At 38.5% G+C, this 13,086-nt stretch overlaps 1 pseudogene; it reads left to right on the top strand.

The window, feature by feature from the left end:
- Positions 1–6,635: 6,635 nt before the first annotated feature.
- LOC133806737 (uncharacterized) lies at positions 6,636–11,843 on the top strand (annotated as a pseudogene).
- The last annotated feature ends 1,243 nt before the right edge of the window (positions 11,844–13,086 follow it).

The raw sequence follows: 13,086 nt of genomic DNA, 5'->3' as shown, positions 1-13,086 counted from the left end.
GCCAAACCATATCGGCAAACAATGTTCTTGATGACAAAGTCAAGAACTTTCTTGGTCGTTATGGTAGCGAGCGGCTCAGCTTCGGCCCATTTGGTGAAGTAGTCATCTGCTACGACTGTATACTTCACTCCGCCTTTTCCCGTTGGCAGGGATCCAATCAAATCTATACCCCATACTGCGAAAGGCCAAGGACTCTGCATCTGTTTTAACTCGTTGGGAGTTGCGCGTGGGATTTTGGAAAATCTCTGACACTTATCGCATCTTCGCACAAACTCCATTGAGTCTTCGTTCATAGTCGGCTAGAAGTAACCTTGCCTCAGAATGTCTTTTGCCAAACTTTGCCCCCCCAGCGTGATCCCCACAGAAGCCTTCATGCACTTCCTTCATCAGCTCTTTAGCCTTTTCCGGTGTAATACATCTGAGCAGTGGCATGGAATATCCTCTTCGGTAAAGAACACCATCGATCAGTATGTACCTAGCAGCCTGCCTTTGGAGGGTTCTGGCTTTGTTTCTATCTGCTGGTAGTACACCATTTGTGAGATATTCTAAGTATGGTGCCATCCATGTATCTTCCATCCGGATTTCCATATTAGTTTCATCTGCTCGTATGCTCGGCTCGCATAATCTTTCTATTGGCAAAATATTCAAAGTGTCAGCGTCTTTCGCGCTCGCGAGTTTGGCTAAGGCATCTGCGTTCGAATTCTGATCCCGAGGTATTTGCTGGAGAGTATACTTCTCAAACTGAGCCAACTGATCTCTAGTTTTGTTCAAGTAGGGCACCATTTTGAGGCCTCGTGCTTGATATTCCCCCAAGACTTGATTCACAACCAGCTGTGAATCACTGTAAATATCCAACACCTTTATACTCATGTCTTTTGCCAATCTTAACCCAGCGAGGAGTGCTTCATATTCGGCTTCATTATTTGACGCAGTGAAGTCGAACCTAATAGCGCAGTGAAATCGATGCCCTTCTGGCGTTATCAATATCACTCCCGCTCCTGCGTGAGATTCGTTGGACGACCCATCCGTGAATAACTTCCACGAAGGAGCTCCATCTTGGGGCTCAGGCGCACTAGACTTTTCGCACTGCTCATTGTTTGGGAGCTCAGTGAACTCTACAATAAGATCAGCCAAGACTTGTCCTTTTACTGCTGCTCGCAGTGAATATGTAATATCGAACTGCTCTAGTTCGACTGCCCATTTTAATAAACGCCCAGCCGCCTCTGGTTTTTGCAGAACTTGTCGAAGGGGCTGGTCAGTTAAGACTGTGATGGGATGGGCCTGGAAGTAAGGACGTAGTTTCCTTGAGGCCAAAATTACACAATAGGCTAATCTCTCGATGGGAGGATATCTCAACTCTGCTCCGATTAGCCTCTTGCTTACAAAGTAAACCGCCTTTTGTACGCCTTCTTCTTCTCGTACTAGTACCGCACTAGCAGCAACTTTGGTGATCGCCAGGTAGATGAACAAAGTTTCTCCTTCGATAGGCTTTGATAAAATAGGAGGTTGTGCCATATGGGCTTTTAGGGCTTGGAAAGCCTGCTCACAATCTCCTGTCCATTCGAATTTCTTGTTGCCTCTAAGTAGATTAAAGAAAGGGACGCATTTGTCCGTCGACTTGGAAATGAATCTACTTAGCGCGGCAATTCTTCCAGTTAAACTTTGCACATCCTTGATCTTCTCTGGCGATTTCATATCGATCAGGGCTCTTATCTTGTCGGGGTTGGCCTCGATTCCTCTTGAATTAACAATGAACCCCAAAAATTTCCCTGATCCGACTCCGAAGGAACATTTGAGAGGATTTAATTTCATTTGGTACTTGTTCAACACATCGAAACATTCTTGTAAATCCTTCACATGTCCTTCTGCTTTTTTCAACTTTACCAGCATGTCGTCCACATACACCTCCATATTTACTCCTATCAACTCCTTAAACATGTGGTTAACCAATCGCTGGTAAGTCGCACCTACGTTTTTCAGTCTGAAGGGCATTACTTTATAACAGTATAATCCCGTATCAGTCTGAAAGCTGGTGTGATCCTCATCAGGGGGATGCGTACTAATCTGATTGTACCCTGAGTATGCTTCCATGAAGGAGAGGATCTCATGTCCTACAGTTGCATCGACCAGCTGGTCGATCCTTTGGAGTGGGAAGCGATCCTTTGGGCAGGCTTTATTGAGGTCTATGAAATCCACACAGGTTCGCCATTTGTCATTAGGCTTGGGAACCAGTACTGGATTAGAGACCCACGATGGATTAAACACCACCCTAATGAACCCATTCTCCTTTAATCTTGCAACTTCTTCTTTTAAGGCTTTCGATCTATCCCTATCGAGTAGCCCTCTTTTCTGTTGCACGGGTGGAAAACTCTTGTCAATGTTTAGGACATGGCTGATAACTGCAGGATCTATCCCAGCCATGTCTTTGTGTGACCAGGCAAAAACTTCCTGGTTTTTTCTTAGAAATTCCACCAGTGCATGCTTCGTGGTTGCTTCTAAATTCTTCCCGACCTTTACAACTCTGGTCGGGTCTTCTTCGTCAAGTTGGACCTCTTCCAGGTCCTCGACGGGTCCCCTCAAAATCCCCAAAGCGGGGATCTAAACCCCTATCCTCACTTTGGGCAACACCCTATTTGGTGACTCCATCATTGGAATGGGCTTGTGTATCGATAGCCATCTGCAACTTATCTGGGGGAGTGCTCTTTGACGTTCCCTTCTTCGCCTTTGTTAGAGGATATACGAATTGGTCAGGGACATGACGACACACTAGCAGCACACATGGATGCAGTCAGAGAAGGAAAGACTACAGATTTCTCAATAACTAGCCATGGATTATTGAGATATAAGGATCGGGTATGCGTGCCAAGTGATCAAAGTATTAAGAAGACGATTCTAGAAGAAGCGCACAACAACCCGTACTCAGTTCATCCAGGGTCTACCAAAATGACTCATGATGTTAAGGCAGTATATTGGTGGCCAGGGATGAAAAAGAACATAGTAGAATTCGTGTCCAAATGTCTTGTATGCCAGCAAGTGAAAGCCGAGCATCAGCGGCCTGCAGGTTTATTGCAACCGCTTAGCGTACCAGAATGGAAGTGGGACGATATAACTATGGACTTCGTGACGGGTTTGCCAAGGACGAATAAGCAGCATGATTCCGCTTGGATAGTAATAGATAGACTAACCAAGTCGGCTCATTTCCTGCCTGTTAAAACTTCATACACGGCAGACCAATATGCAGACATCTACATCCAAGAGATAGTACGGTTGCATGGAATCCCCAAGACGATAGTATCATATAGAGGGTCGGTATTTACATCAAGATTTTGGGGAAGTTTATAGCAAGCTATGGGTACTAAGTTAAGTCTTAGTACAACTTTTCATCCTCAGACAGATGGGCAGTCCGAGTGTACGATTCAGATTTTAGAGGATATGCTACGCGCGTGTGTACTTGATTTCGGAGGATCATGGAATAAGTACTTGCCGCTGATCGAGTTCTCATACAACAATAGCTATAAGTCAACGATCGGGATGGCACCTTATGAGTTGCTTTATGGAAGAAGGTGTCGATCACCGTTGCACTGGGACGAGGTAGGAGAAAGGCAGCTTCTAGGCCCCGAAGCTGTTAGACAAGCTCAAGAAGCAGTAACGCTTATTAGACAGCGTATGCTTGCTGCTCAAAGCCGTCAGAAAAGCTATGAAGATGCCAAGCGACGCGATGTGGAATTCGAAGTTGGAGATCAAGTCTTCCTGAAGATATCTCCTATGAAAGGTGTCAAGCGGTTCGGGAAGAAAGGCAAGCTTAGTCCCTGATTCATAGGTCCTTTTGAGATATTGGACAAAGTGGGACCAGTTGCGTATAGACTAGCCCTACCACCAGCACTAGCCGATAATCACAACGTGTTCCACATCTCGATATTACACAAATATGTGTCAGACCCATCTCACGTCCTCAAGTACGATACAATAGCACTCCAGAAAGACTTAAGTTACGAGGAACGACCGGTTAACATCCTAGATAGGGGGATGAAGCAGTTACGGTCCAAGAGCTTTCCTATATTCAAAGTCCTATGGAGTAATAGTTCTGAATGAGAGGCAACGTGGGAGTTGGAGGAGGACATGCAAGGCCGGTGTCCGGAATTATTTGGTAAGTAAATTTCGAGGACGAAATTCTTTTTAGTAGGGGAGAATTGTAGAGTCCAAGAACTTTACTTAGCTAGTTAGATAGTAGTATTATAGTAATTATAGTATTATCTTTATGACTGTGGATTTTTGGTTCAGACCGGGATTTATTTGGACACTCATAGTAGTACTTGTAGATTTTCTAAGTTTAACCTATAGTTTAAGAATATTAATTTTAACCTAAGGTTTGATTAATATGACTGATATTGAGGATAATATTTATTATACTATAAGGTTTAGATAGGAACCAATAGGATTTTAAGCACATGTTATGTATGGGTGATTAAGGATTAAGTATTTAGAGGATTAAATATAATAAGGGTAAAATTTGAATGCTCTAAGGTCAGTCAGCAGCTTTGAATACGTTTGAGGGCTTAGTCAAGGATGTTTACTCAATTTGAATTAAGCTAAAAATGTGTAATTTCGTGTTTAAATAATCAGCGTATGCCGATATATCGCAGCACGTAGATACGGAAAACATGAAACGATGCACGTTTGCCTCGGGCATAATGGTCCAGGCGATATATCGCCTATAGGGGGCAATATATCGCCTCCTTCAGCATATTTTGAATGTTTTTGAAATCATTTTCCATTCAACCCTTCAACCTCTTGATAAGTCCAGCATCTTTTTGAACGAGTCTTCAGCCTCTGCTGAACGATAATTCAAATTATTTTCACTTAAAAAGCCATTATTTTTATTCAAGTTAAATTAAGATCCTTTCATTCCTAAACTCTATAAATAGGACCTATTACCCAGCCATTATTCATCTTTTGCTCTAAGTTCAGAGGCTGCAAGTTGCTAGGTGAGTGTGAGAGTGTAAACACTTGGGTTGGGAATCATAAGCTTGATCATTATAAGCTTATCAAACACTTGGGAAGTAAGGTTGTATAGTATTTCGGTTCGAGGTTTAGATTGGTCTTACAAGTCTTCAAGGTATTTCCACACCTTAGTTCATTGGTATTATTTTATTTTAAGTTCTCATAGTCTTCTACTCAGCCTTCTAACCTTAATCTTTATTTTGGTTAGGAAATCTAAGAACTTGCACATAAGTTATTGGTAAGTATTTTCTCAATGGTTTAGTCCTTCCATTCCTTTCATTTCTCTTCTTCACTATACTCACTCTTTTTCAAATGGTTCTTAGGAGTGTTCCAAAGTCCCAACTGTTGACCCAAACTCTTAAGTCTCCTTGTTTTGATGATTAACAAATATTTGATTATTATTTGTTACTAATGATTTGTTGATTTTGTAGCAAAAACTAAAGTGAATTAGCACTTCAAAGTCAAAATTATGACCAAGGGCAAAATGGTCATTTTACCAAGTTTTCCGGAAACGACCCGAATTGGACTTCAAGACTCAAGAAACTCAAGATAAAGGTTTAACTTCATTTCTTAGTCTTGTAAAGTGATTGCAAGTATACTTTAAGTCATAAGTATAGAATTTGGCTCACTCACGCACTAAAAAAATGGTGATTTTTTAAAATGAGAAATAATTATCCTAAATTCACTTTTAAGAAAATACATCCCGATACGGTCGTAACGCAATTGGAATTTTTGAAATCGGATAAACGAGCTAAAAGTTATAAAGAATTGAAAAATGGGAAAATAGGCTTAAAACTGATTTTGCTCTCTGTTTGCCATCCGGAATTCCGGATGGGCAACCGGAATTCCGGTTGCTTCCAACCGGAATTCCGGTTCCCTCATCCGGACTTCCGGTTCGCGGCAGACAGCTTCGCAAATTAATCCCTAACGGCTATAAACGGCTAGTTTTTTCCCAAACTCTATATAAACTCGTCTTTTACTTCAAATTGGTTGTTGGCTGAGCATTTATTACATATACCAAACCAAATCCATTGATTTCAAAGAGCTTTCAAAGTTTAACTCATCCAAACACATATTCACACACTTGAGCCAAAATTTGTATTTATTTCTTCTAAGTGTGCTTGCTAATCACTCTAGGTTTCTCATTGTATTATCATACTTCTAGAGTAATTTTTGCTTGTAATATCAAACACATTCCCATATTGAAATTGAGGTGAGGTTGGCACCGGTTTTGTAAACAACCCGGTTAGAGTGAGATTGGCACTTCAACAATCCGAAAAAGAGGTTGATAGTCCTTGGTGGTGGAAAACTATTGTAAGAGGTTTGGAAATACCTTGGTGAAAAATTCCCGGTTGTAAGGGTTAGTCAAGCCCGCTAACTTGGCTCGATAGTTGAACTCAAAGCTAGGTCCTTAGCTTTGAAGACCAAGGACGTAGGTGGCTTAGTTCTACCGAACCTTGTAAAATTCGAGAGTTTGCGATTTCTTAACCTTCAACTCTTTACATTACAAGTTTAACTATTTGCTATATCTATTTGATTGCCATATTATTTGCTTATACTTGATAAATTTGATTTATTGCATAATTTGGCATATTAAGTTTTAAATTTCCGAAATTAGTTTAAATTTCCAATTCACCCCCCCTCTTGGAAACATATCTTGGGTTAACAATTGGTATCAGAGCTAGGGCTCATTTAATTGATTAGATTTTACAATCTAGAGCATGGCGTTTCCAAGTAATTCACAAAATAACATGTTAGAAGGTCTAAGCACAACTAGAGCACCATTCTTTAATGGAGTAGACTTTCCCTATTGGAAAATTAGGATGGAAACATATCTTCAATCTATCGATTATGATTTGTGGCATATAGTGTCTAATGGTCCTTACATTCCTAAACATGTCATTAATGATAAAGAAGTTATTAAGACATATGAGGCATATGACGAAGAAGATAAGAAAATGCTTTCTAAGAATGCTAAAGCTAAATATGCACTTATATGTGGATTGGATAGAGATGTGTTCAAAAATATTGAACAAGCCTCTACCGCTTATGATATGTGGAAAATGCTTGAAGTCACTCATCAAGGAACAAATGCTATGAAGGAAACTAAAATTCAAATTTATTCTACTCAATATGAGAACTTTAAGATGAAAGCGGATGAAACTATTGCTAACATGTATACTCGTTTCACTACTATCACTAATGGTTTGAATTCTCTTGGCAAGGTACTTTCACAAAAGGAGATGGTGACCAAGATTTTGAGAAGTCTCACCAAAGCCTATCAAGGCAAAGTGATTGCCATTCAAGAAGCCAAGGATCTCTCAACACTTCCTTTGGAAGAACTAATTGGCTCACTCATGAACCATGAAATTTTCATGAGTGCACAAGATGAAGAGGAAGTTGAGAAGAAAAAGAAGACTATTGCATTCAAGTCTTCCTCCTCCCGTGCCATTAGTGAGGACGATGAGGATAGCATGTGTAGCGACATGGAGGACTTGGCACTCTTCACAAAGAAGTACAAAAAGTTCATGAAATTCAAGAAGAACTTTGGGAAGAAGCCACAAAGAGGAAGTGATTCAAAAGAAAAAGAAAGAAGGAGCAAAGATGATCCACCAATTTGCTTCGAATGCAAGAAGCCCGGTCACATGAAGATGGATTGCCCAATGAGAAAGAAAAATAAATACAAAGGAAGGGCAATGTTGGCGGATTGGCTAAATAGTGATGAGGAGGACTCCGACAATGAGGAGAAGAATGAAGTAGCTAACATGTGCATGATGGCTCTTGATGATGGGGTAAGCATTTCTAGCCAAAGTGATTATGATAGTGAAAATGATGATGATAACTTAGAAATACCATATGATGAGTTGTCTAGTTCATTTAAGGATCTATTTAATGATTTTGGAAAATTGCTTGTTAAAAACCAAACTCTTAGAGAAAAGACCAACATGCTATTAAAAGAAATTGAGATTTTGAAATTAAATGAAAAAGAACTCTTAACTAAATCTCAATGTACTACTTGCTCCTCTTATAAGAAAGAAATTGGAAAATTGCATGATAACATAAAAAGCCTTAAGAATGACATATATACTTTTACAAAAGGTAAAGAAGGCTATGAACTTATGCTAGGGAGTCAATCTTGTGGTTTTGGAAAAAGTGGTATTGGATATGATCCTAGTAGGAAACAAAAATTTTTGAGAAACTTCTTTGTAAAACCAACTAGCCTACCACACTTTACATGCACATATTGTAACCAAGATGGTCATACTATTTCATATTGTCATGTAAAGAGATATGCATATCTAGGCAAGACCAAATGGGTACCAAAGGGTTCCAAAACTAACAAGAAAGGACCCAAAGTTGTTTGGGTACCAAAGGCCAACAAATGATTTTATTTTTGTAGGAATCAACAAGGAAGAGCAAAAGCTTGTGGTTCTTGGATAGTGGTTGTTCCAAGCATATGACCGGTGACCCATCAAGATTTTCGAGTTTTAAGAGCAAGGAAAGTGGCTTTGTCACTTTTGGAGACAATTCAAAAGGAAAAATCTTGGGCATTGGTGATATCGGTAACATATACTCTCCATGTATTAAAAATGTGCTTCTTGTTGATAACCTTAAACATAATTTACTTAGTATTAGTCAACTATGTGATAAAGATTTTCGTGTTGTTTTTGAATCCTCAAAATGCTCCATTGAAAATGCTTCAACCAATGAAGTTATTTTTGTTGGAGAAAGGAAGGATAATGTTTAACCGTTATGAATGATAATTCTTGGTTGTGGCATAGAAGATTAGGACATGCTAGTATGGATTCTATTTCAAAGTTGGTTAGAAAAGATCTTGTTGTTGGTTTGCCATCTATTCCTTTTGTTAAAGATAAACTTTGTGATGCATGCCAATTTGGAAAACAAATTAAAACATCTTTTCATTCCAAGAAAGAGATTTCAACCTCTAGACCTTTGCAATTGCTTCATATTGATTTATTTGGTCCTTCAAGAATTGCTAGTCTAGGTGGTAAATACTATGCATTTGTGATTGTTGATGATTTTTCTAGATTTACATGGGTTATATTTTTGAAACTCAAAAATGATGTTTTGGAAAATCTAGTTAAATTTTGTAAGAGTGTGCAAAATGAAAAAGGGTATTCAATCACCTCCATTAGGAGTGATCATGGTGGAGAGTTTGACAATGATGCTTTAGAATTGTTTTGTGATGAACATGGTTTTAACCATAACTTTTCGGCTCCAAGAACTCCACAACAAAATGGAGTTGTCGAAAGGAAGAATAGAACAATTCAAGAAATGGCTAGGTCAATGCTCAATGAAATCTCATTACCTAAATATTTTTGGGCCGAGGCCGTTAATACTTCTTGTTATATTTTGAACCGTGTTTTCAATAGGCCTAACATGAATAAAACCCCTTATGAGCTTTGGAAAGGGAGAAAACCCAACATTGGATATTTTAGAGTTTTTGGATGTAAATGCTATATTTTGAACACCAAGGACAACCTTGGAAAATTTGATGCAAAATCCGATGTTGGAATTTTTATAGGTTATTCAACACATAGTAAAGCTTATAGAATTTATAACAAAAGAACTAATGTTGTTGAAGAATCTATTCATGTTGCATTTGATGAGTCTAACCCTCCTACAAGCAAAAGTGTAGATGATGATGTTGTAGGTTTGGGAGAAGAGGTTCAAAAGCTTGACATTGGAGAATCATCTAACGCTCCATCACAAACTCCCAAAGAGGAACTACCCGAGGAAAAGGTAAATGAAAGCAAAGGTATGGATTCTAACCTCCCTCATGAGTGGAAGTTCAAAAGTGCTCATCCTATAGACCAAATTCTAGGTGATCCTTCACAAGGAGTCACAACTAGAAGCTCCCTTAGAAACTTATGTAATTTCATTGCTTTTATTTCTCAAATTGAACCAAAGAATTTTAAAGAGGCCGAGTTCGATGAATCTTGGCTTCTAGCTATGCAAGAAGAAATAAATCAATTTATTAGAAATGATGTTTGGGAGTTAGTTCCAAGACCGTCACACCAATCGGTGATTGGAACAAAATGGGTCTATAGAAATAAGGTAGATGAGCATGGGGTCATTGTGCGTAACAAGGCTAGATTAGTGGCCCAAGGTTACAATCAAGAAGAAGGAATTGATTATGAGGAGACCTTTGCCCCGGTAGCAAGACTTGAGTCCATAAGAATGTTATTAGCTTTTGCATGCCACAAGAATTTTGTCTTGTATCAAATGGATGTTAAAAGCGCTTTCTTAAATGGATACATTATGGAAGAGGTTTATGTTTCTCAACCCCCCGGTTTTCAAGATCACAAACACCCTAACCATGTTTACAAATTAAAGAAAGCATTATATGGTTTAAAGCAAGCTCCTAGAGCTTGGTATGATCGTTTAAGCACTTTTCTTATCTCAAATGGTTTTTCAATGGGAAAAGCGGATAATACACTTTTTATTAAAAGAAAATCAAAAGACATTATTATAGTACAAATCTATGTTGATGATATTATTTTTGGTGCTACTAATGATGTTCTTTGTGAAGAATTTTCAAAGTGTATGCATAGTGAATTCGAGATGAGCATGATGGGAGAGCTCAACTTTTTCCTTGGACTTCAAATAAAGCAACAAAAGAATGGAATCTTCATAAGTCAATCCAAGTATATCAAGGATCTACTTCAAAAGTTTGACTTGGCCAATGCAAAGTCCATGAAAACCCCTATGAGCACCTCCATAAAGATGGACAAGGATGAAAGTGGTAAGGATGTTGACATCACCAAGTATCGAGGTATGATTGGCTCATTATTATATTTAACCGCTAGTAGACCCGATATTTTGTTTAGTGTTGGTCTATGTGCTAGGTACCAATCATGTCCCAAGGAATCCCACTTAAGTGCCGTTAAGAGAATCTTTAGATACTTGATAGGCACAATGAATCTAGGACTTTGGTATCCCAAGAACTCAAACTTTGAAATCATTAGTTACTCGGATGCAGACTTTGCCGGTTGTAAGTCGGATAGGAAAAGTACTAGTGGAACATGTCACTTTCTAGGAAACTCTTTAGTGTCATGGTTTAGCAAGAAACAAAACTCGGTAGCCCTATCCACAACCGAAGCCGAATACATAGCCGCCGGTAGTTGTTGTGCTCAAATACTTTGGATGAAACAAACTCTTAAGGATTTTGATGTTGATTTTGAATGTACACCCATAAAGTGTGACAATACTAGTGCCATTAACCTCTCTAAGAATCCAATCTTGCATTCTAGAGCCAAGCATATTGATATAAGGCACCACTTCCTTAGAGACCATATCCAAAGAGGAGACATTATGCTAGATTTTGTGAGCACCAATTTCCAACTAGCGGATATTTTCACCAAGCCTCTTAGTGATGAGAGATTTAGTTTTATTAGAAGAGAGCTAGGAATGACCAACATAAATGAAATTTAAGGTTTACTAGCTACTTGAATATCATATCTCTCCTTACTTACTTATGCATGTATACTCTCACTATAATATGATTCTATGCATAAATAAGCAAAATCTTATAACACTTGACCTATTAGATATATGTCTTTGAGGATAACAAATTATAGGTCATGATATGAATCTTTGGTGAACTTTGAACTCATTTTTGATTGAGTAAATATGTGAATTTTTGCATATGTGCCTAGTATATGTGTTTATGTGTTTAAACTTGTCTAAATAAGTCTATCTAGTATGCCTATAGGGTTTCTATGCTTGAATTACTCTTTGAACAATTTTTAGGTATGCTAAGTATTGAAAATTTGTTAGTTTTTGCCTAAATGAGTGTTTTTCGCCAAACTTACTCAATTTTCAACATTTTTCAAATCCGTCAGTTTGAGCACCTCACATTTAACACATTTGAACTATTGCAAAAAGAATTTTTCGATTTGGTTGCATAAAACTCATTTTTGGTAGACTTCTACTTTTCAAGGCCTTTTTAAGGCATTTTTCGAAAAATCTACCCAAAATGCTCAATTTTCATCATTTTTCAAAACCGTAACTTCCCTCATCTCACATTTAACATTATTGAGGTGTTGCAAAAAGAATTTTTCGATTTGGATGCATACAACTCATTTTTGGTAGATTTCTCCTTTTCAAGGCCTTTTAAGGCATTTTTCGAAAAATCTACCCAAAATTCTCAATTTTCAATATTTTTCGATTCCGTCACTTCACACACCTCATATTTAATATTCTTAAACTTCTGGAAAAAGAATTTTTCAATTTGGTTGAACAGATTTCGTTTTTGGTAGGTTTTTGGCTTTCTTGAATTCTTTTTTAAAACTTACCGTAAATCGTCATTTTTCAACATTTTTCAGATTTTCTTGTTTGAGCATGTTCATTTTCTCATATTTTAGGTGTTAGAAAAAATTTGGAGTCAATTGGGTTAAAAACAAAGTTTTTGGGCACTTTTTCGAAAAGTGGGCTGGGCTGGTGCACCAACCGGAATTCCGGTTGGCTGTGCACAGACCAACCGGAATTCCGGTTGGCGCCTGACAGCAGCCCTTCAGTTTTTTTTTGCCTTTTTTAAATGCATTTTGTTCAAAATAAAAACCCTACCCACGACTCTTTTTCCCCATTCTGACTCTACACCCTAAAATACAAGCCTCCTCTCTCTTTCCTCTCAAAAATCACTCCCTCAAACCCTCACTTCATCATCCATTTCTCTCCAAAACTCTCTTTCTTTTCTTGTTTTCCCTTCAATGGCCTCATCATCCAACCCAAGGAAGAGCAAGAGGGTTCTCAATGCTGAACAAATCAGGGAGAAAAGGGCTAAAGGCAGAAATGAACCCACTCTCTTCTACAACCAAGAGGACTTCAATAGGTTCCATGAAGCTTTCTCCTCTAGGCCTATTATCAAAGGTAAGTTTTGTGACCTTCCAAGCCTAGCTTGTGTCAAATTCAGTTATCACTTTGAAATGTTAGGGCGGAAATCATTTATCAATATTAAGACACCCATGTACCCTAGGTTGGTTAGAGCCTTCTATGCTTGCATCAAACCTAACCATGCACCCCTAGGAGTTAGAGGCACTATTGGAGATGTCCCCTTTGAAC

The sequence above is a fragment of the Humulus lupulus genome, chromosome X (assembly GCF_963169125.1).
Source record: "Humulus lupulus chromosome X, drHumLupu1.1, whole genome shotgun sequence".
NCBI classification, from domain to species: Eukaryota; Viridiplantae; Streptophyta; class Magnoliopsida; order Rosales; family Cannabaceae; genus Humulus; species Humulus lupulus.
Note: the sequence above shows the minus strand (reverse complement) of the source record. Positions and strands in the feature narration are given on the sequence as shown.